The sequence below is a fragment of the Thunnus albacares genome, chromosome 8 (assembly GCF_914725855.1).
Source record: "Thunnus albacares chromosome 8, fThuAlb1.1, whole genome shotgun sequence".
In the NCBI taxonomy this organism is placed as follows: domain Eukaryota; kingdom Metazoa; phylum Chordata; class Actinopteri; order Scombriformes; family Scombridae; genus Thunnus; species Thunnus albacares.
Window position 1 is genome coordinate 31,825,514 of NC_058113.1, and position 24,096 is coordinate 31,849,609.

The 24,096-nt window shown below is 41.3% G+C and overlaps 1 protein-coding gene across 1 annotated transcript in view; it reads right to left on the minus strand.

Moving 5' to 3' along the window:
* The window catches only part of mef2d (myocyte enhancer factor 2d), a 110,864-nt gene extending 91,276 nt beyond the window's left edge, over positions 1-19,588 (minus strand). The window contains exon 1 of the mRNA XM_044358355.1: positions 19,380-19,588. The gene's annotated coding sequence lies outside the window, so the exon portion shown is untranslated. The remainder of the gene's footprint in view (positions 1-19,379) is intronic.
* Positions 19,589-24,096: the final 4,508 nt, after the last annotated feature.

Below are 24,096 nucleotides of genomic sequence, written 5' to 3' on the forward strand. Positions count from 1 at the left end.
ATTGTATTTATGGTTAAATGAAACCAACATTGACTGTTGGCAGGAAACAAAGTCATAAGTTTCGTTGACCAATCCAATCACCCCCACACTCTCGCTGTAGTGGCACTATATTAACGTCAGACCACTTCCTCCGTGTCTTGGTCACTTGAACATAAATCACTAGTGGGCATTTGCTGAAATGATTAATGCTGTCATTTTTCTTGTGAGGACAGTATTTTGTTGTTGCGTCGGGCACCAGGGTAGGAAACTAAATACCATAAAACACCCCACAATATAAAACCACTACAATAAAACCACAAAGTACAGCTTCAAAATGACAACACAGTTAAATAAGCAACAGAATTACTATAAACATGTTGTAAGTGTTATTATAGGCTGTTGCTTTGTGATATTTTATGTTGTACAGGTGTTTATGTTACTGTTTCCAGCTTTCAGCAGTTTTAAATGAAATCTGGCTGAGCTGACTCTCGACACTGTGATTTAAATTTTTACCAGAGTCGATTTGTCAGTTTTAAAATTTTTATCTGCTGTCATGGTAACAAGGGATATCATCATTAAAAACTGATGTGAAAATATCTTGCAGGGATTTCTGCAGAATAAAACACTGAATAGAGAAACAAGTAAAGGCATCTGAGTGTTAATTGTGACACCTGATTCTGATTTAGCTTTTGGCTGCGGCGTGTGTGTGTGTGTGTGTGTGGGTGGGTGTGTTGTTGTAGATCTTCTTGCTGACAGTGTTCAACTTTTTTTCCTGATTGGAAAAAAAGACAACGACGACAAAAAGCCAGCTGCAACACAGATAGAACATACCAGAAATATACCGTTACCAGTAAAGAAAATGAAATCATCTGCAAAGAAATGACATCAAGCGTAACAATAGCAACGTTTTGCAATATTGGAACGATGTTAGAAGTTCAGTTAAAGTCCTGTGACGTCACTAAACCGTATCAGTATGTTTCAAGAATATAAGAATATTATGGGAATTTTAAACAAAGCTTTAAGTGACAAACTGAGTTTTTTTTTTTTTAATTAAATTTTAGAAGCTAGCGTTATTCTCCTCTAACACACAAACTGAACAGGCAGAGAAATAAGCTTCGCCTCTTTGTTTTGTTACTGTAAAAACATCGTCTTTATATCCTGGATGCATCCAAATGATGGAAATTTGATGATTAAAACACCCACTTAAAATCAAAGACCGTGACCTGTTTTCACCAGAAAGATGACAGCATCCGTCCTGTGTTCAACAACATTTTTGAAAAAATGTTTTTGGCAGCGCAAATTATGACTGTTTTAAATTAGAAGCAAATACATCATAAATAGCGTGATGATATCATCACGACCTTCTAGGGAGGAGGTCAGCGCGGATGATTGAACTGCTAAAAGGAAGTGACTTTCACACCGGAGACTGCTGTTCAAACATCACATCATTCCAACAGCCAGTGTTGCTTTGTTTTCACAATAATCTTTCACTAACTTTAAAGCGGTTTTTGTGCTTTAACGTAGCAACACGTCCGCCGTAGAGGTCATAAATTATACATTATATGCATTTTTGGAAGGTGACTGACAGAAAATGTCAAGAGGTGCATCAGATCAGATGATCATATGTTGTTTTTAAAGGAACTGATGTGTTATCTGGTTTGGAGGACCTGCGGTGAAACCACAAATTAAAGTGATTTACATCTGCTGTGTAAAGATCAGATTATATGCGGTTTTCTAATATTTACATTCTAAAAGAAGCGTAATGATGCTGACGAGCGCCGTGTAAAACACTCCTTAACATTTATCTAGTCTTCCCCTCTGCTCTTGTTTTTCCTCTCACTCCCTTTCTAGCCTTCTTCTTGAGAAAGCGGGAGGACTCTTTTCTCTCTCTCAGCCTGGTGCTGTTCCAGCTGTAATGTGATAACCAGTTCAATAACATAAACAACTGCCAGAATCCTCCAGAGGAAGGATGCAGAGGGAGAGCAGGAGAGTGTGTTTATGAGTGTATGTGTGTGTGTGTGTGTGTGTCAGTGGGTGGATGTCTGTGTGTGTGTGTGTGTGTGTTTGGTTTTTTTTACATGGGAGCGTGTGTGTGGGCTGGAGAGCAGGAGAGGCCTGGGCGAGAGGTGAGGACGAGTCAGCCATTGAACACCATCAAATAAAACGTTATCTAATGCCTGCACTGACACGGCCCGCCAGAAAACAAGTACACTCTCTATCGACTGAAAGCAACGGCTGTGCTTTTTTGCCCGCGAAAAAAACAGTCCTCGCTGCCGCTGTGAGCTGGAGGTTTTTATATATCAGAGCAGAGAAATAGGTTTCAGCAGCGCTTTAAAGAGCCATCAGGGTATCTGCACACTTTCTGAGCGCAAATTTAATGGTTTCTAAGACCTTTTTAATAGCTCTAAAAGATAGAAAAATACTCTTTCCACAGCAAAAATAGCTGGAGCAAAGATACCGCTTCTTCAGCAGAATCCTAACAACGCTGTGTAAATTATCATTTTTTGCATAAATCAAATATAAATAAGACAGAACAAACGATAAATGTCTCCTAGCTGTAGCTTCATATTTAGGAGACGGATGCATCAGTGGTATCAATCTTCTCTTCTAACTCAGATTCCCCTCAAAACTATCCGTCAAACTATTCCCTCCACTCAAAATGTGTTTTTTCTTCTTCTTCTTCTTGTTCCTTCAGTTGGATGTTTGTTCTCCTCTCTGTGCTGAATGATGTATGTGTGTATGAGCCGGAGTTTGTTTTGTCACATTTATCTGCCGGAGTAGGAAAGTTTCTCCGAGCCTCACCTTAAATCTTAAAGCTTTAACACGACGTGGACCCACGAGCGGGATTTGTAAGCCAATCACGGTCCAGTATGCGGCTTTAAAACTCCAACACACGTTCACCGAGACGTCTTGTGTCTTGTAGTTTTACAGATTCTGGACTTGTCAATGAGGAAGAAGGAGGAGAGATGCTGATTTTAATCATTTCTAAGAAGGTAACTGAACCGTTTTGTGGAGATTTCTTCATGTGGATGTCTTCTTCAAACATAAGTAATATATTGAAAAGTTTCAAATGATACTCAGCTCTAGAATTTGAGTGTTAAAAGGCTTCATATCACTCCACAATTTTCAGTTTTGCACACTTAAACTGTAAAATCGTGAAAGAAAATCTTCTTTAAACCAAAAAATGAAACAGCACAATTTAAGAACAAAGACACATTCAGTACCTCAGTGCTGCTCACACTCATGAACAGATACAGTGTACTGTTCACGCATGAACACACATACGTAAGCCTGGAGTCATAGTAACACCACACACACACACACACACACACACACACACACACACATACACGAGGAAGTGTGTTACTTTGGAAGAGTGGAAAGGGGATTTTTCTAGCTCCTCTTCTTCTACTTCTTCTTCTTCTTCTTCTTCTCCTCTCGCTGGAACCATCCCAATTTTAGGTCATGGCTATTCTACAACAGAGGAGGAACGATGAATAAGCCGCCTCCCTACTGTACCCCCCCCCTCCCCTCCCCTCCCCTCCTCCTCCACCTCCTCCTCCTCCCTCCATCTCTACCCACTCTTTCTTCCATGTTAGCTCGTGGCTAGCTTAATGAGCCCTGCGCAGATGGTCCCATAAAACAGCCGCAGCTGCGCGACCGTAAAAAAACGATGCCACGCCCCGGCGAGGACGAGGTTGATATACATTCAAATATTCAAATGAGGCCGTAACCTCTCTGCCTCGCTCCCGATGGAAAATGGAATAAGAGAGGTGTGGGAGGAATTTGATAGGAGGGGGGAGTCAGTGGGAGGTGGGGGGGGGGGGGGGGGGGGGGGGGGGGGGGGGATGGAAGTTAGATGATGAGGATGAAGAGCAAGAAAACATCAGGACCTCAGATCAAAGAGAGGCAGGGTGAAGGAGAGAGGTGAGAAGGCGAGAGAGAAGAAGAGGGGAGAGAGAGAGCTTTAGAGAGAGTGAGGAGGAGTGGGGGGTGGGGGGGGTGGAAGGGTGGAGGGGGGGTGTGAGAAGCCTGGGTGTAGTGTTTCAGCTCCTGGCTCTGCTGCTTGCTATTTCAGCTGTGCCGGAGCGCTGGCCAGCAGCCCCTGCTCTCACGCCATCGTAACCCCGTCAGTATGGTGGCACGGCACTTCTCCCAATACTTACCCCCCTCTCCTCCCCCTCCCCCCTCCTCCCCCCTCCCTCCTACTCCTACTCCTCCTCCATCTCACACATATCTGATTTATTCCTCCTCAGTGTGATTGGCAAATAAACTGATTGAAGTTTTTTTTTTTTTCCCCCTCCAGTTCCAATCTGGACGACATGAACGGATCCGTGGCACCGATCCAGACGGTAACGCGTCGTCGTCGTCATCGTCGTCGTGGAGAGATCTCAAAAAAGCACCATGGCGACTGGGTTAATTTCACGTCATTCATCCGAGATGATCGTCGTCATGAATCTGGCACCGAGGCCCCCCCCCCCCGACCGTAGAAAAGAGGAAACAAGACAGAAATGAAAGCCAAAAAAGCGAGTTGGATGGTATTCGGGGGAGACGCCTTGATTCAAACGAAACCTGGAATGAACCAGGAATGTGGCGCAACCAAAATGTGTCGGAATTCAGGGCAGAAGAATAGGCACAAACACTGAAGTGATTACTCATTCCTGCTCTTTTTACTGGCAGTGTGATCGGGTTACAACCCATAATAGACAAAATATAACACAAAGTGAGTCTATTTTTAGGTTTTTAGAGGTAATTTAGAGCTGAGCATCATTCCTTCTGCCTCTCTCTCTCTCTGTGTGGCAAAAAGGGTTATCCATGCTTCAAAAATGTTGGCACCCGCTTTAACAAAATGATATCTGCCAACTCGGAGTTACTATTCAACTTTTGAGTCAGCAAAAGAACTTTTGATTATGAAACGTTTCTGCTTCTGGAGGCAGAGTGATCCGTGTATTCTGAATACTGAATGATGCATCTGAGATATGTTTCTAAAGCAGATGTGTGGCGTTTTCTCCTCTAGCTTCCTCCGGGTTTTTTTGTAGGTGTGCAAGCGCTCCTTGATCCTCGTCAACTTCTTCTTCTTCTTCTTCTTCTTCTTCTTTCCTGCTCACTTCTTCCTTTATAATCTTTCACCAGGCATTGTTCTCAGAGCTCCCTGGCAACGATACCTCCAGTTAAGACCTCCAGTGAACTCTCCGGTGTGTGTGTGTGTGCGCGAGGTGGAGACTGCAAGCTTGAGTCATTGGACAGAGAAGAGAAGCCTTAATCCGAAGCCAAATATAATGCAGTCGATCGCTTCAGATTCTCGATAATCTTCTCCTGCAGCTCTGGAAACGTCGACTAACCTTCGATTCCAGGTGTGTTATGAAATATTGGGAGTTTCACACGCGTGCGATGAGACGACGACAAGATCTCTGATGTCACTGCCGTGACCCTGAAACACGAGGTCGCCGCTCTAGTAGCTGAGCCGAGATGACCTTGACCTCTGGTTTTTGGATGGATGTGGGCGAGTTTGGTTTTCTTGAAGCGAATCAATAAAGTCCCACACATTGAAAGAACAGCAGAAGTACAATTTTATCATATTGTGTGTTTATGTCGGAGAAATATCCAAAAAAAGATCATTCCCTCCCCCCCTCCTTTGCTCTATCTCTTCTTTTCACTCTACTTTTTAAAAAAGCTCCAAGACTATTGAGAACGTAATGGAATTTTAAATAAAAGGCCATATTGCTGAAGGTTGCCAGAAGCTGAACTAAATGGATTCAAATTGAATTTAAGAGGATTTTGACACTGCAGCCCAGTCAAGGTCAAGCCAAGCCTGGGTTTTTTTTTTTTTGTGCAGCACAGCAACTCTTGAGAGCAGCGCAGTGTCTCTCTCTCTCTCTCTCTCTACGCTCAGCTCCTGTTATTTAAGGTTAATCCTGCAAATTGTGCAGGGTTTAAGTTGCATTTAACCTACATAGACGCAGTAGGTTGTGTCTTGATCCAGGACTGGTGGCCTCTGATCCCCACCAACACACCCGCTACAATGTCCATTTGGTTAGCTTTACGTGGGGATGACCTCTCTCTCTCTGGTTGGTATATTAAAAAGAAGGGAGAAAAAAAAAAAAAACAACTTAATCTGGATAAAGTGCTGTAGCGAAATGGAGCGACTGTAAAAAAGTGAGGCGAGTGAGATCACAAAACAGACACACGGATGAAATGTAATGAGAGAGCCGGATTCCTACAGATTCTATAATCCCTGATGAAAATAAATGTTGCGTTCATTCAGTGGTTTTTTTTTTTTTTTTTTTCATTTCGCTCCTATGTTTCTACCTCGTAGCCAAAAAAACCAGGTCAGCACAGACTTCCCTTTTGGCTCCAAAGCTGGTTATTTCCAGCAATTTCTTCCTAGGCGGACCGGATAAATTTAGTGCCCTGAACGGGATATTTTTAGCAAAAAAAAAAAAAAAAAAAATCAACAACAGAGTAGGGATTTACCACTCAGGTTTTTTCTCATTTCTGTCAACTTTTATGAAACAGATCATAGAGCTGTGAAATGGAAATTACTGCACAATGACATCATGTGTGAAATCAGAGCAGTGAGCAGGTAGGACTGAGTGTCCTGCAAGAGGTGACCTTTTAGCTAAAGACCTGTGACCTTTCAGATTAAAAGACAGTCTCTTTAAGGTCACCCTTCTGCCCTACTTCCTCACAATCCATCAACTCCACCGGAGGAGGAATTCTCTCTCCGTTTATCCGGAAGATGAATGGAAAGTCTGCGGTAAACCACGGAGAGTTGATTATAATTTAGAGCGAGGAGAGACAGTCAACAGTCCAGAGCAAACAGGAACTTGGGATCTAACTTTCCCCTTTAAGCTCGGCGGCTGTGTGTGTGTGTGTGTGTGTGTGTGTGTGTGTGTGTGTGTGTGTGTGCCACTCGGATTGAAAGTTGAGACCGGCAGTCGCCGCTTGTCCAGAAAAGCCACAACATATCGTGTTGTTTTCATGGCAACGCAACATCCCCCCCCGACGTTTTCACCTCATATTTCATAAACCAAAACAAAACAAAATAAGGACAGAGTGTCGGTTTACACCCACACTGTTCTACTGACTCAAACAAGGTTAAAGACACTTTATGCCTCCAGGATCTATCAGCAGCTAAAGACTTTGTGTTTCCAAATCTGAAGACTTCGATCAATAATGGATAAACATTCTTCGTAAATTACTCTTATAACTGTGAGTGCGTTTCCATCCATCCATCCATAAAGACTTGGCTCCTGATGTTGGACTGGATGTTTAAAGAGATGCTTTCACCAGAAAGGTAAGATGTTTGTCTCCAAAGTGTTAATTTTTTTTTTGCATTAACATATAGTCACAATGACATATTTAGTAAATTAAGTCTCTCTCTCTCTAATTTGGCTTTTTCAGGCTTTGGTCAGTGGTCAGTTTTCTGTTTTTAGGAATTTCAAGACACTCCCAGTACTTACTGAAGTTATGTTTCACAATTTGTAAAACCAAACAAACAAAATCCATCTATAACACACACACGCATACAGTATTGCACTGAGAAGTAGAAACTCCGGAGTGTGATTCCACGAGAGAAAACGTTCCAACGATCTGATGAAAAGCCTTTAAAAAAAAAAAAAAGACTGCTGACATGAAAGCGAAGCACATTTTGGGATTCTATTAAATCTATGAGTCATCTTAAGAGCTCTACTTATAAAATAGTTATGTATTTAAAGATTGAATCATTCTGTGTTGGTTAAATATTGAATGGTTGAATTTAAAAAGTGTTCCGAATGGATCCGAGAGGACGTGCTTGACATTCGATTGACCCTTCAGACACTGATACAACGCTTTCTCTCAAGTTACGACACCAGAATTACAGCAGATTGCAGCACCGAAACCCAGAGGACGATCTCTAATGATTATCTCAAATAATTTAATATTTAATATGATCAAATGTTGGCTTTAGTCATCACAACAAAAACATATACCAGAGGCAGTCTGACAGTTCCCTGACTGTTAGTTAAATAAACCCACTTGCTAACACTCTCAGGGGACGGATGACACACACACACACACACACACACACACACACACACACACGTGATCTGTTTGCACAAAAAAAAAGCTTTTAAGACCTTATTAATTTCCTCAAAAGCTTTGGGCAAATATAAATATGCTGAAAAATGAAATTTTCAAGTGGTAATCTAGTCTCCGTCTTCGTCGCCGAGGTGTCTTTGCACTTCACCTGTCAATCAAACGGTGTGGGCGGGGATGACGTCTTCTTCCTCGTTGGGTTTGCTTTTGATGACGTATATGTTTCTGTAATTGGCACTCTTTCTTTTTTCTTCTTTCTTTGTCTGTACAACCGCAGAGACGATGCTACCTGCACTTCTTCTTTTTTTTTTTCAAACAAACCGGAAACATGAAACAAACACATCACTTCTCTGCTGACACCAAAATGTTTTAGAGCCACATATAGAAAAGATTTGCTGTAACAGAAATCCTCAGAAAGTTTTGATATTCATATGACGATAAGGTCAGATCATCTTATATAAACAGGTCCATACTGTGTTCATCTCACTGAACTGCACAGTGTTATGCAGTATGATAAAAAAAACTGTTTTTGAATATAATTTCCTAAATGGTTTAAGATCAAAATCCCAAAGTTATCAGAAGATTCTGGTGACTTTGATTAGAATTAGCATGTAATTAGCTCTACAGCTAACTCACCATCAGAGCCCACAGTGTCTTCTATTGTCTGAAAACCTTCATTTACTGTCAAATATGACCAACACAAACAGCAAATCGCCAAGAAAATTCAGTATTTTTGCTTGAAAAATGACTGAAACGATAAGTCAGTTATCAAAATATTCACCAGTTAACTTTCTTTCACTCAACTAATCCAATAATCGACTAAACGTTGGAGCTGCAACACATTTGTGTATCGAGTTAACTCAAAATCATGATGTCATCATCTCTTTCTCTCATTATCTGGAGTATTTCTCATAGAATATATTCAATATAATAGATGAATCATTGCCCAGCGCTGGCACAGGCTGAATGATGATTAGTGCTGGAACCATTTGTCAATTAACTGACCGATGAGTCGATCAATAGAATATATTGGGAGCATTGATTAGACTGAGATGAGGGAAGCTCTGGCTTTTCAGTTCCAGAAAGTGAGGTAACTAAAACTCCGGGTCAGTAACCATGGTAACCGACTCTGTGAAGCTAACTTGCTCGCTGACAGGTTTTCTTCGACAAAGTTTCTCTCCGTCTCCTCCCTCGTACAGAGCCAGACACGCCGTTTCATTTCCTCATTCATTCAGTCTGTATCGAAGCCGTCTGAATCAAAACACTGGTTTGTTCTCACATTCAAATATTACACAGTGTGAATTCCCCCCTCAGCTCAGAATAAAACCTCTGCATGTCCTTCTGTTAGAACGCTGTGACTCACAAGACAGCTGTCAGTTTGTTCGAGCAGCTCCTGTTTATCGCACGTAATGTGTAATCTCAGTTTCGATATTAAAAAGATCAGTATGAAGCTTTAGAAACGTGGGATCAATGAATAATTATGTGTGATTGGTCGCACTGATGGTACATCATTCCTATACTAGAAGGTTATGTGTTATTATTTCTGAGTGAGCAGGACGGAGCAGCATCACTGAATGCTGTTGAGTGAAGATACAAACAGGCGTCTGAAATTTTAAAATCTACTGTATTTTTCCCCCCTTGATTCCTTTTCAAGTACAAATCACCAAACACATCATTACTGGATCAGACTGAGAGCTTCCAGTCATGCCTCTATGTCTTTGATCTATATATTTTTTAAAGCTTTAACTATATTTTTCATCTTCAGTTGCTGCTTCCTGTGTTTCGTCCCGATAAGATTAAAGCTGAACAAATATATTTATAATGTAATGTAGCTGCAGCCTGATACACAGTCAGACTGCACTTTATTATCATTAAGGAAATATAAGTCTGCTAAATGATGAATTAATGGATGAAACTGAATAAAACTTTATTGTATTAACTTTTTGACACTTTCCTGCTCTGACTCAGGCTGTTTTTTTTTTTGTAAAAGATAAATGTGCATCGTCTGCATACACGCGCATTAATACGTCTATGTCCACAGATCAAAATAGAGATTCTGCCTTTTATTTACCCGTTGCCATGGTGACATATCATAGCATCGCAGCTCCATTGATGATGGCTTTTTTTTTAATTCACCACACACACACACACACTAAACTCGCGGTTAACATACTGAGAGTTGATTGAACTAATCTGATCAGCTGTTCAGGAACCGAACGTTTCCCTTGTCAGGGTTCATCAGCTGAGAGTTCAGAGTTGGGCTCAGAGTTTGTTAAACCTGCTTTGTGGAATACCACCCTGACTGTCCGCTGACAGCTGAGGAGCTCACGCAGTCTGCAGCCGTCCAACGCAAACACAGCTAAACCAACAACAAACCACCGTCACTGAGCCCGTTTGAAGTAGCGTCCATCCAGCAACGCCATCATCAACACTCCACTTTACACAAACACTTCAGCCTCCCACTCCTCTTCCTCGAGGTGGGCCTGCATCACCTCCCTGCCCTCTGGACTGAAGACCCCTCCTCCTCCTCCTCCTTCTCCTCCTCCTCCTCCTCTACCCTCCTCTCTATCTGCTCATTATGTTAATAGATGTTTAACCCGTAGATCAGCAGCTGATGATGGCTCAATTAAGAGCTTGCTGGAGGACAGGGATTAGTCCTGTGTAAGTAAGGCGGTTTGTTGCCCTGCAGCCACCGCTTCTCTGGACCCTAATCCTTCACTTCGGCCCCGAGGTTCAAACTAACCAGAGAAGCCGTGTAGGCAAATACCTCCAAACAGGCTACAATTAAGGAGCAATTACAACATGCATGTAGGGCTGGGTTTCATTTGACCTTTGCTCTGGATTATTTTCATTGTGAAATCATTATTTTTCTCAATTAATCAAGAGAAGAATCAACTGGTCAATAAAATGTCACAAAAATGGTGAAACACAACCTCCCAGAGCCAAGGTAACCTTATCATATAGCTTGTTTTTTTTCCTGTTCAAAATGATATTCAGTTTACTATCATAGAAGACGACGAAAACCAGCAAATATTCATATTTTACTTGATTACAATACCTGCCCTGTTAGCACAATTTATTTGAATTGAACACTCTTCAATCAAAATAATGTAATAATAAGGTTTAATATGGTTAAAGCAGGAAAGTCAGTGAATCAGTCTGCATTGATCTATAAATGAATGTTACTGTATACTGTATGAGAAGCTTCTCCTTCGGTCCATTCAATCTCTGCAGCATCTGAAGGCAGCAGGATTGATATGTTGATAGATCTGCAGCCTCTGAGAAGTGCTGCGTCAGAGCGCAGTGACGTTACGCACAACCGTTGACTGTGTTTACCTTCATTAAACCGTCTGATGACACCAGGCTGCTACAGTATAACCACACACACACACACACACCTCTACACACACCAGACTGGTCAGGTATAACTTGATATTCTGCTTTTTTATGAAGGAGACGTCATCAGCCTCTTTCCCAACTGTCTTTTTAGCAAAAGTAGTGTCTCATGTTTTATCCTTGAAACACACACTGTAATGCAAACACTGTTGTATAACATTAAAGTACGAGGTGAGAGCTATGAGAGCATTGACGTGACTGGCTGAGAGAGTATTTAATAATCACCAAACCTGCTGATCTGTATTCACCTTCACTCAGCCCTTTTGCACATTGTGCTGCTGCTGCACATACATGAACCACAACAGCAGGTGTGCATGGAGACGCCCACGCAGTCTGTGCACCCAAGAACTACCACGCTGCACTTGGCATTTATCATTAAACTTTCAACTGAGGGTGCAAAATATTGAAGTGAGGGTGCAATGCAATGCTTTTGCACCCTCGTGGAAGCGGGCCTGACCACTGAGGAGGAAAATCTACGTAGGTTTACTGTAATAAAGCATGATGTCATCCATCAATAAAGAAGCAATCGTCTGATTTCACATAGCACATAACTAATGCTGTAGTAAGTAGACAGGTTAGGCTATAACATCACTACCATTCCTATACATCATCAGTGCGAATGGCAATCTGGTTGCCATGGTAATGGACCACATCCAACTACTAACCGCACCCCCATTCTCTGTTTGAGAAAGACGGTTAATCGTTAAACAGGAAGTGACACCGGCTGGAGGGGGGCTTTAACAATATAAGTCAAACTTTACATGATTAAATTAAACATAATTTATATCTGGAAATATCCAATTAAAAATAAGTAAACAAGATTATGAATCTTACCAAGCATTTTATATTCTATTATCAGACATTGTATTTGGTTCTCAGGAAACATCTCAGTCAGTAGTGAGAAATGTGTTGAGGTTTAGTACCCACCGTGACGTGCATGTTAGTAGCAGTTTATTCAAACTCTGGAGAACTTTGCGGCTTTGGTTTGGTGTTTTTTTTCCAAGCAATATGATGTACAAACAGGAATCAACAAAACATAGCCCCTCGCATGCATGTTGATTCATGTGGTTTCATGGAAGAGGTTGATTTTGACATCTAGAGGAGCAGGTTCTTATGCTCTGAGAGCCCAGCACATCAAAAAAATGAACCGAGGCTATACAGACCGGACGGATGCACAGATTTCTTCGAGTGTGCCCAGCTGGCGTGAAAATAAAAGCTGGTAAATTACAACAAAGAGCAGAGCAGACGCAGGTTCATAATTAGCCAAAAATACAGGGACTTGAATCAGATACGTTTCCACTACCTGCTGTCTTAAATTACCCAAAGATGAAACCACTTCAACAAAACATCGGATGCATTCAAAGACAAAACACTTTAACATGTTTCCTTTTTTTACCAGTTGGACACCAAGTTTTGCTCCAATAAGTCACATCCATCTATGTATTAATCTACTGATTATTTTTTAAATGATCAATAAACTGTTTAGCCTGTAAAATGTTATAAATATGAATGAATACCCCCTGAGAGTCGTCTTTTATTGTCTTATTTTGTTTGATTTTTAAATTTTTTTTATTTTATCAAACAATTTCTTGAATAATGGATGAGTCGATTGGTCGACAGACAATTACACAGAAACTTCTTTGGTTATCATCTCATTTCAGTCATTTTAAGCAAAACACACATTTACTGGTTCCACCTTCTCAATATATGAAGACTTTATGTTTTATTCTGTCATATATGACAGTAGACAGAATATCTTTGGGGTTTTGGGCTGTTGGTTGGACAAATAAGCTAAATACATCACTGTGGGTTCTAGAAAATGACAGTACAACAATCACCAGTTTATAAAAAAAACAGACTCTAAGCTGCAAATTCTCACCCAACCAGCAGATATATGACTTATATAAAACACATTTTGCCCCATTGAACATATTCATACCTTTGTTCTCACTGGTCTCTAGAATTGACTAAACAGCTGAAGTCATTCGCAGCTGCAGCAGTAACTAGTACCAATAATCTGCAAACCGCATATCCAATGTAGCCACGTCGCCATTTAAATTACGCAAATGTGAGCAACCGCAAATTCTGTCATGTGACTTTTTGTCGTCAAGCCCTGCTTTGTTTCGTGTCTAATTTGGGCATTATGAAACTGAAAATGAATCAAATCCAAAACTGTCACCCGCTGCACCTTTCCACTCTGGTTCGAGCCAAAGAAAACAAACAGTAGGTGTGATCAGAAGCGCCAGGAGTCAAATCTCGCCCGGTCTGGTTCCTCCACCCTGCGTGATGCTTCTCCGGCTACAAGCGCGGAGGGGAGGCCATTTTAAAATGGCAGTAGGGTGAGAGTGGATGGTGAGGTGAAGCTCGCTGCTGCTACTTCCCACATTAAGTGGCTCAAGGTCTCCTCTTTGTACAAAAAAAAAAACACCTTTGGCTTGAAGTTGCATTAATGTAGAGGGAGTGAGGGCATTTCTTTCCCTCTTTCAATGTGCCGGGGTAAAGCGCTGCCCTGCAATGATTGAATCATAGCCATAATAGCAGAAGGCAGAGGCCTGCAGTGCGGCTGAGTTCTTCCTGTTCTCCTTGCTCAGCGTGGGAACAGCCGTGGACAAAATCTACCCTGGAATCAGCACACAAAAGAGGCCATGAAAGCAACATGACCGGAGCAGGTAGTAATTGCTCCTTTCTGCAGAAACTGCTCCGTCCATTTGCGGTGCAAGGCTTTCAGTTTGACAGCGGTGAAGGGAGTGCACGCTTCTCTAACCCTGAGTACAAGAAAAGGTTTCTCTGCCGTCGTGGGACAAGAGCACGGGTCAGCTGCAGGTGAGCGGATGGAAAACACATGTCCGACACTGAGGCTGTTCTACTGTACAAGGCTGAATCTGAAAGAACAGGTAAATAGCCGGATCGATGAGGTGACGGGAGACTCGCCCTCGAAACAACCAGTTCCCTTCGTTTCTGTTCGGTCTCCTTGGTTTTTCTGCTCTCACTTGCTAACACGGCCTCGGCCCATCAACTATTATACTAACACTACTTGTATTAGCCGGTCTGGCGTTGCACTGCGGCTGCGCTGACTAGCAAGAACACCAGTATGCTAACATGCAGACAAGAAAGTAACCAGGTTATGTTACCTCACACCGATTATACTCAAACCCTCCATGTTCATGCACTTCATAGTCAGGTTTCCTCCCCAGACAGTCACCGGGCTGCAGCCGCTGCAGCCGTCTGCCAAAGAGAACAGGTCAGTCGACCTCCTTACATAATCTCAGATGAAAATGGAAATTTCCCCTCGAGCTTCGCCAAAACTCTGGGAAATCCCTGTTTTCGATCGGAGATGATAAAACATGAGATTAAACGTCATTCAACAAGCTTGTAGAACAGAAAGTTTTTCTTCACAGAGTGTTTCGTATTGAATTTATCAGGTCAGTTTCATTAGTCGCTCTGTTCCTCTTGCGCTTGTAGTCAGAAACAGACTGTCTGCTGTGTGGGAATTCAACATAGTAGAAAAAATATGTCAAGTTCTGAGCTTCTGAACTTTATTTTCATTTGAAAAAGTGGGAAAAAAAGTGTCAAAAAGTTATGTAAGCTGGTGCACAGCTGTTTAATCTGTTTAGTGTTTTATATACAGAACATAAGTTAAGAAAGAACATTAATTAATTAATGTATTTAATTCTTGTAGGCTGTTAATTATATCAAACTAAAGACAATCAGTATCTGCAGGTCAGGCAGGTTGGAATCGGCCAAGAAGAATGCAGTCGTTGCTTCATGCTCAGCCTGGCCAACAAACAAATTGATTAGTGAAAATTAGACCCCAGTTAAAATTATAGCTCACGTCAAAGTCCTGGTTATCACTGTGACATTCTGGAGGGCCTTGACTAATGGAGTCTCTGGAAAATCTGTCAGGGAATTAATGCGTCTCTGCTCACTTGCTCTTTAGTTTAATTCAAACGGTTGAATTGGAGCTTTTTTTTCCTGCTCTCAACAGAACATCTCTGCTCTTATGTCTGAGCTCTCACACCCACAGCTGGATGCAGCCTCCATTATTCATCCAATCTCATTATTAATCCCGTTATCAATCATTCTATTGATTTGTTTTTCAATTAATCCACTGTTTAGACAAAAAAAAATAATCAGAAAATAGTGAAAAAAATGCCCGTCACAAGTGCAACTCTTGCTGCAAGCTGGAACCAGAGACTGATTGACATTTTTGCTTAATAAACAAATAAATAATCAACAAAATGTGACAATCAACACCTGACTAATTATATAATTTGTGTATATTGGAATAATTTTCTTATCAGTTCTATTTAGATGTAGTTTTATAACAATATGTTTAATTTAAGAAGTTTGACATTCAGATAATTAGAACTTTTTAACCAGATAGATTATATATTTGCTATTTATGTAAATAACTTCCTGAATTAGACACAACAATCTCACCAAAGGGTCCGTTAGTGTCTGTTCTGGAGCTGTCAATCATATCATACGAGCACTTCAAACAAGAAGCTCTTGTCCATGTCGTCCATGTCGGCTTGACAACATAGACGAGAAGTCAGGAAGTGTTGAGGAACATCTGCGTTTCCACGACAGCTGGACAATCTGCTGATTGATGAAGCTCGTGCGACATGATCGAAAGCTCCAGAAACAGCATCTAAAAGGACGCTGTGGTGAGATTATTATGGTAACTGCTGGTTATAAGGTCAAGAATGAACTTTCAGTCTCAACTATTCGAATGTTTATTTTTTTTCCCCCCGTTTCGCTTTGCTGATAAAAAAGACTACAGAAAAGATTTGTTGATCTTAATAAATCTGGAATCCAAAAAGAAAAATGTCAAACAGAACCCGACCCGACTGCCGCGAGGACAAATGTTAATACATCAGACACATGTGTTACAAGACCCCTCTGACTGAACTTTTATATGCTATTACACGCGAGAAAGTCCACGACAGCGCGCTCTGACACACTGAGTCACTTCATCACGCCGCCTCTGACAGACACTGACGCTCTTCTCTGTCATGTCTGGAGAGCACGACGGCTGCCTGCCTGTGTTTGCTGCTCAACAGGAAGCTGCAGCAGGAGAGAATGATTGTACTTCCTCAAATTAGCAGAAGCAAGGAGGGAGATGGGTGAGTGGGAGGGGAGGGGAGCGGAGGGGGAGGGGGGGGGGGGGGGGTGGAGGGGGAGGGGGTGGGAGTGTTTTTTTTTGTTCTTCCCACACTGTTTTGACTGTAGCCAACAGAGCACACGATGGAGCACATGGCTGAGCTACAGCGAGGAAAAAAACCAAAAAAACCCCCCCATCTAACTATGAATTTGGATGGATGAATTCATTCCATGATGGGGTTTTTTTGGGGGGTGGGGTGGGGTGGGGGTGGGGGGGACCATATAAACAGTCTCCCTTAAGTTTTGTCCTGGCGCGGGGCTTTACTCTGTCGATGAGAGCGGCGTACAGCTTCGCCTGCAGTCACGGTTCTCAGGGACACAAAAGCCCATTACTGGAGCTGAGCCCATAAGTTATCTGGAGCTTAAGACACTTTTTCACTGAACAAGTCCAGTTACAATATTTTTGTTCAATTTATAGATTGCGTTCGTGTGTGTGCGCGAGTACACGAGTGGAAGCGAGAGGTTTAAGAGAGAAAGAAAGGAGGTATTATATCTCTAACTTAAGCATGATGATGATGATACAGGCCTTTAACAACTCCGGTAGTGACGCCACAACATGAGAGTCGGCACAGTCACATCTCACATGGAGAGGAAAGATAAGATAAGGTGATGTGTGTGTGTGTGTGTGTAAAAAGGTCACAGCTGCCATTATTTTTGTTGTTTGTCAGCCAAACCCTCGATCTTGCTCATGCTTCAGACAAAAAGCTAAGAGAAAGGTGAATCCCAAGTATTTTCAGGGGAATTTTATGCCTTTATTAGATGATGACAGTGGAGAAACAGTGGTTCATGATCAAAGCCTGAACCGCTGGGCCTCCATGGTGAAACTTCATCAAGTATTTTCGTATGTAGGTCTTCGCCTGTGTTGGTGGGACCTGTACTGTGCTAAAAAGCTGCACTGGGCAACTTTTAATGCCGGCTGCTTCCGAACGACAGCCGACTTTCAAACAGGTAACGGTTTGAAGATGTGAAGCTTTAAACCAAAAGGAAAGCGGAAGGAAGAGAGAGGAAGGAAAAGATCTAACGCCGGAGAGTCCGGTTTTCTCTGGACCAAGTTCTGACTCTCTGCTGTTCAGGAGACGGTTCTGATTTCACTTCTGAGCTCTAATTTAGCATTTCATAGATGCAACCTCACTTTGATAAGAGATAAGCATGTAAGATGAGTTTAAAATAAAAAAATCTTGAATGTTAATCAATGAATATCAGTATTTATAGCTCTCTGATCCAATCCAGGAACACTTCAGCAGGTGTGTTGAGGTTTATTTTACTGGAATCAAACCTGTCATCTTCTCCTAAACCCTGTAACCACCTGCCAAACACATGACTCTGCTTTTTTGCATATCCAATCAGCTAGTTTACTCTTGTATCTCTATATTACCTGTCTTATCTGGACACACACACTCATCTGTGGTTACACTGAGCCTCTGAGGCGACTGTCCTACTGCCAAAGATTTACGAAGAACCACTAATCTGCTCTCCTCTGACTGCTGGGACACTCACCAGCGCTGCTGCTCAGCACCCTTATCTGGACTGTCTCCCACAGGATCCTGTGACACCTTTTTGGCAACCTGGACTTTACCTGCAGGCGTTGCTGAAAAAACCACTCATCTGACCGTGTCGCACCGCATCCCTCTGCTGCACTGGATAATGATGTAATAGATAACAGTTCCTCCTGCCTGACATGTGAGACTTGTCTCCAGAGACATATTCTCATTGTCTTGCTGCCCTCTAATCCCAGTCACCTGGGCTCGAATGAGACGCTGCCAAACCGATGCTGGATGTGGAAAAACTGACAGAGAAGGGGTATTTCTTATTACCAAAAAAATATATATATATAATCTCAGAGCTGACTTGACAGGGGCTTTATTCGGGTTTATTGATGCCATCATTACACGGCTGCTTCCACGAGCAAAATGGTTTCCGGGTTTGAGGAGGAAATTAGAAGTTTGATGGCACTCTCTCCCGGGAAAAAAGCAATTACGCACAGCAATGAGAGCACAATTGTCGGAAATGGGCTCATGAAAGAGACATAAAATTATTCGACAGATACAATAGCTTAAAAGGATATGAGCAAAAGTATCCGAGTTTTTTTTTTTTCTAAAGAAACACAATTTCACCAATCACCAGTTTCCTGAGGCTAAACAGAGCTCTCCTGTCTTTTTTATCTGCCAACTATCGCTGCCATGTAAACCTGTCATTTAACGCGTAAAACGAAATTGATGGCGCGATAAAAGTTGCCAATAACCCAGACGTGCTTTTCTCAGAGATGAAATCCATTTGCAGAAATGAAGAGAAATCGCATCAGAACCTGGATGACACTTGTCGTAAATCGTTTCTGACAGCTTCCTAATGGAGTGTTATTACTGTTGCGCACAAACGCACACAAACACACCGGCTACGAGATGTTATTTACAGAAGGTTTAGCTGGACTGAAACACGCTAACAAACAGTACAAATAAAAAAGCTGATACACTTGATGATAACTTAGAGAACTACATGAAGCTCCGTGTCTCCTTGACACAAAACACACACACACACACACACATACACACACACAGAGGGAGACTGAAGCTTTCACAGCGAGCACCGTGCACAACCCTCCTCAAGAGTTACCACAACCACAACACTGTGCCAGCTCCTAGCGACACATGCAAATACCTCAACACCGCCAGCACAGGACTGAACACAGCTGTCAGAACTACCCAAACACTGGAAGAGGCAAGAAAAAATGAAATGCGGACACAAGCTGGTGAAGGGTGACTTACCCGAGCAGTGTATCCACATCTGTTTGATGAAATGTGAGATTCAAACGTCACACTTTGTTGCATTCAAAACGCACAGAAGGTTTTAACGAAAGCAGTAACTCTACGCCGAGCGCGCGGTGGGCTACCAATTATAAAATTCTTCCTACTTGATGTACAAGGTAACTATTTAGTTATGGCAAATGGTGCCTAATCTATCCTGAGTGGCATTGCTTTATGATTGACGGCAGCGCGACCAATGAGCGCGAGCTTTCGGCGCCGCTTCAGCCAATCGGATCGTCAGCGCGGAGTTGGTGGAAGGTGAGCTGTGAAGTAGGAAGGGCTGATGGCGACATCATGTGTTAAGAGTTTATATCCCTCCGCTTGTCATGCTTAGAGAGCAACGACTCCACTTTCACTGCTTTTTTTTTAGTATCAACCAGATGAATAAAGACGCTTTTAGCTGTCAGTGTGCTTGTTAATTCATCCTAGAATGTAGAACTACAAATAAACACTGATACATCTTGTTCAGCTATTTCATATAATTAATTTTGTATATTTAAACAATTAAAAAAAAACTAATAAATGACTACATGTTTTATAGACCCCTAGCGTTGAGAAGTTGGGACATTTACTCAGCAAAGCAGACATTAGTGACATTACAGTAACTCGATTTGGTAGCCGGTCAGTATTTAAACATTATTCTTCGTCGTGTTTACAGATGTTGTATGTTGTAAATTAGTAATATATCATCAATATTTAACTGCGCGAGTGGCCACGGTTCTACTTTCATGACCGCATGTGTCAGTAAGGATGTGAAAGTCCCCCCCCTTCAAACGCCCTACTTTCTCTGTTCTGTTCGCGGATGAACACGATGTTTACAGTGAGGGAAAGAGTGACGTTACAGTGACAGATACAGTGTGGCGCGTGTGACAGAAGAGCAACACGTGTAATAAAAACATTTACTTTAGCACGAGCGCACGTTTGGAGTTTACAGAGACTTTTACGTAGCCGACGTACCGATTCTGTTTCTATATATTTTCACTGTCGCCACTTTGTGCCGTGTGTGCGTGCGTGAGGCTACGTCACGTTCGGCGTGCAGCAAACGGCCTGGCTGGGAGATTTAAAGTAATAAGGCTCGTGCATGAGAGGATTTTTGGAGGGTTTTTTTTGTCTCAAATTTGAAAGAAATGGAGGAGGAGCCAGAGGTTCAGCATTGATTTAATAAAAGCAAATAGCAATCAACCAATAATATATTTATTTATGTTAACACTCATACAAGAAATGCAACCCAAGCTTAATTAATAGACAAATTAATAAAAACAACAATGTACATATGAAGACAAAAGGGAGATAAAGATGAAGAAAAAATAAAGCTTTTATTTTAGTTCAAAGCCATTGTTTAAAAAAGGCATGATAAGTTAAAGATAGTGCAAATAAAATAAAACTTTATAGATAGGCTTATATTTAATAAAAAAAATAATGGATTTACAATTTACCAAATCAGCAAAAAATAAATAAATAAATACTACCATTCAAGCTGTTAACGCTTCAATCAGAGCCCAAAATAAACTACTAGATATTACTCTGTAACTGCTTAGATGAAAAACTAAAATAATGATATTGCACTTGGTACAATCTTGCAAACATGATATCAGAAATTCTTGGCCCAAACGTCCAACCCAAGTCCAACTTGTAAATCTGGACTTTTGCCGTTCAGTATTCCCGTCTAACACGTAAACTACCTCATGTGCAGGGCCGGGCTCAGCTATTTTGGGGCCCTGTGCAGAATTTGACCTGAGGTCAAACCTAAGAGGAAGCTGAAAGATAACACTTGTGGCATCGGGGATGTGGTGTATGCACTAAAATGCAACAGAGCAAAACCAGAATGTTGTTTGAGACAGAAAACCACTTCCACCTTCCAAAACAGTAGATTAACACTTTATTCTACTCTGGTAAGTCAATGAAAAACAGAACAAAACAGCAGAAAATGACAAACAAAGTTAAAATATCAATAATATATAAGTGGCTTTACTCTCTCTTTATTATTAAAGGGGATATAACATGCTTTTTGTGATTTTCTGTCATTTATATGCTGTTATAATGTTGGATGTTAAACACAGCCAAAATTCCTAAACTTGAGGTTTACGTATGTAAAAATGCTTATGATGTCAGATTGTTTGTGCATTTCCACAGTATTTGTTGCTAAGGTTGTTCCAGTATTCCAGTAGAGCCATAAAATATAAATATAGACCTGGAAATGTGCATGATATGGCTCATCTAATGGCATTTTCTTACTACTGCTGTATCTGCACAATCATTTTCAAGCACAGTTTATGTCGGATGCGTGTGTACATATGCGTGCGTGTGTATGTGTGCGTGAGTGTGTGCCCGATTGTGATGTGTGGTCATCTTACAGAAAGAATGTGCCACACGGTCTGCTCGGCCCTGTCACACTGTGAAGCAATGCAACATATGGAAACAGCAGCACACAGCAGGGAATGGACAGCTGACTCCACTTATGTTTTATAGCTGCAATATGCAACTTTTCCGACATCAGAAGGAATACACATGACTCTGTGACTCTACATATTCAGACCTTGTTTGCCTAAAATGACCTTACACATTATGGGCGCGCTTGTTTGTTGTGGGTGTGGTCATCAAGGTGAGGCAGTGGGCTTTATCTCAGTTTTAAGCTACAGTTGATATGATATGATGTGGGAAACGAGGGCAGAACAAACATTACACTTCCTGCAATAAAGGGTGGGGGGGGGGACGCTGACTTTTATGTCACCAAACAAAACATTGTATATCTTGAGTGATTTACTAAATGACAAATAATAAGGGAAGAGTAATGAAGTAACTAGTAGTAGCAGTGGTGGTGACACCAGCTCAGACACAGAGAGAGAGAGGGAGAGAGAGAGATTACACAGTGTTTTCTGCTTTACATAAGAAGCTTATGTGATAGGGGTTTTTCAGAGGAGAATTGCAGCAGTCAGATGGATGTCCTGCTGCCTTCCTCTCATGCCGTCCTGCTCGTACAGCTGGGTAGTCCAGCGGTCAGCCGCTTGGCTGTGGGGTCATGGAAATGCCACGGGAAAAATGACAGCAAACACGCACAACTAGACCAGAGTTTGGAGTTAAAAAAACAGGAAATAGAACTTCTGTTCATGGCAGGATTACTGCCATACTCAGAGCTACTGATCCTACTGTTATTTAAGTCATTGCTTGAATGGAATAACTTATTACCAATCATTATTATAGATTGATAAATTGGATTTTCTGTTCAAAACAATGTCAGCCAGCAGGATTTTTCTTCCAGGCCAATCAATAACTACAGTTTGACGCCCCCTGTTGCAGCAATGCTGCACTTGTTTGGCTCTGTGAGCAGCAGTTCATTGGATGGGGGACATTATTTCATGTCATAATTAGTTTTCAAAGCTTAAGAGGTTCAAAGAGGTCTGGTGCTGCTTCGCTGTACCGCTGAGAAAATGTTCTCTGAAAATGTGTTCTTTCACATATTTCATTTATGTAAATATAAGGTCAAACAATGAGCTTAAGGGCTGAATATAAAACGCATTTCTAAGCATTTTAAGTCTGTTGGTTCAGTGCTGTTTATCATATTGTTTTAATGTCAAATAATACATATAATACTCTATAGACACCTTTCTTGTGTAATGTTTGTATGTCTGTTTAATAGCACTAACCTTTAAACCACCATTGCTACTGATAATAATATGTTTTCAGACATAAAAGTGACTGTTTATCAGTAAACCTATTGAACTCTGCAAATGTAGTCCGATCATTTCATTCTGTTGAGCGCTGAACTGAATTAGAAACAAAATCTCAGCATCTCCAACGTATTTCCAGGTGTATTAATGCCTGTTTTATTGCTTGAGAGAGTTCATGTTTGTAGCTCCGAGATGAGCAACAGGCTCAGCTGGTCATATTTTTATTTTATTTTAGCGGAGAGTTCACAGATATAAACTCTGGGACTCAATAACCCCGCTCCTCTTGTCCTTCCAGCTTGAATATTCAGCTCACAATACTCTTGAAGATTGCTAATGCGTTTGGGGGGGGCATAAGGTCACAGTGGCTGGAGAACACTGCAAAATGACCCGTTGTTATGCAATCAAGTGGAGATGCATTTTAAATGAATTGCTGATGTGAAGAATGCTGAGAGCTGCTTCATGTTTTTGAGCAATAACGCTGAATGTTCAACCTGATATAAAGTATTTTACAGACAGACATTTGAGAAAGAGTGCTGCTTTAAAATCATAATATATGGTGTGCTGTTCAAAAAGGAAAATGTATAGAAAAGAGGTCAGTTTGGATAATAGTTAGTTGTGACTTTTAATTCATTTTGTAAATTGTAACTTACTCGCTTTATTCATGCTCAACAAATAATTTCTAACATTTGTTTTTCCTGGTTGAAATTTGGCTGGTGATTATCCTTTTTATTTTGGTAGTAATGCATTTAGAAATATGGGTAATCATTAATAAATAAAGCATTAATAAAGTTTGTTTTGGTGTAGATCTTCTGCAGCTCTTTTCCAGAAGGTAGGTGGTCATATGGCCCAATCAATCAAAGGGATTTTTTATGAGCTGGCAATCCTGAAACTTATTGATGTGTATAACTGATTAATAAAGTCATTAGTTGCAATGTATAAAAGGTACTTTATTATAAACAGTGATACAGTGACCTTAAAGTTACTGGTGAATTATTAAACATGTTAATAAA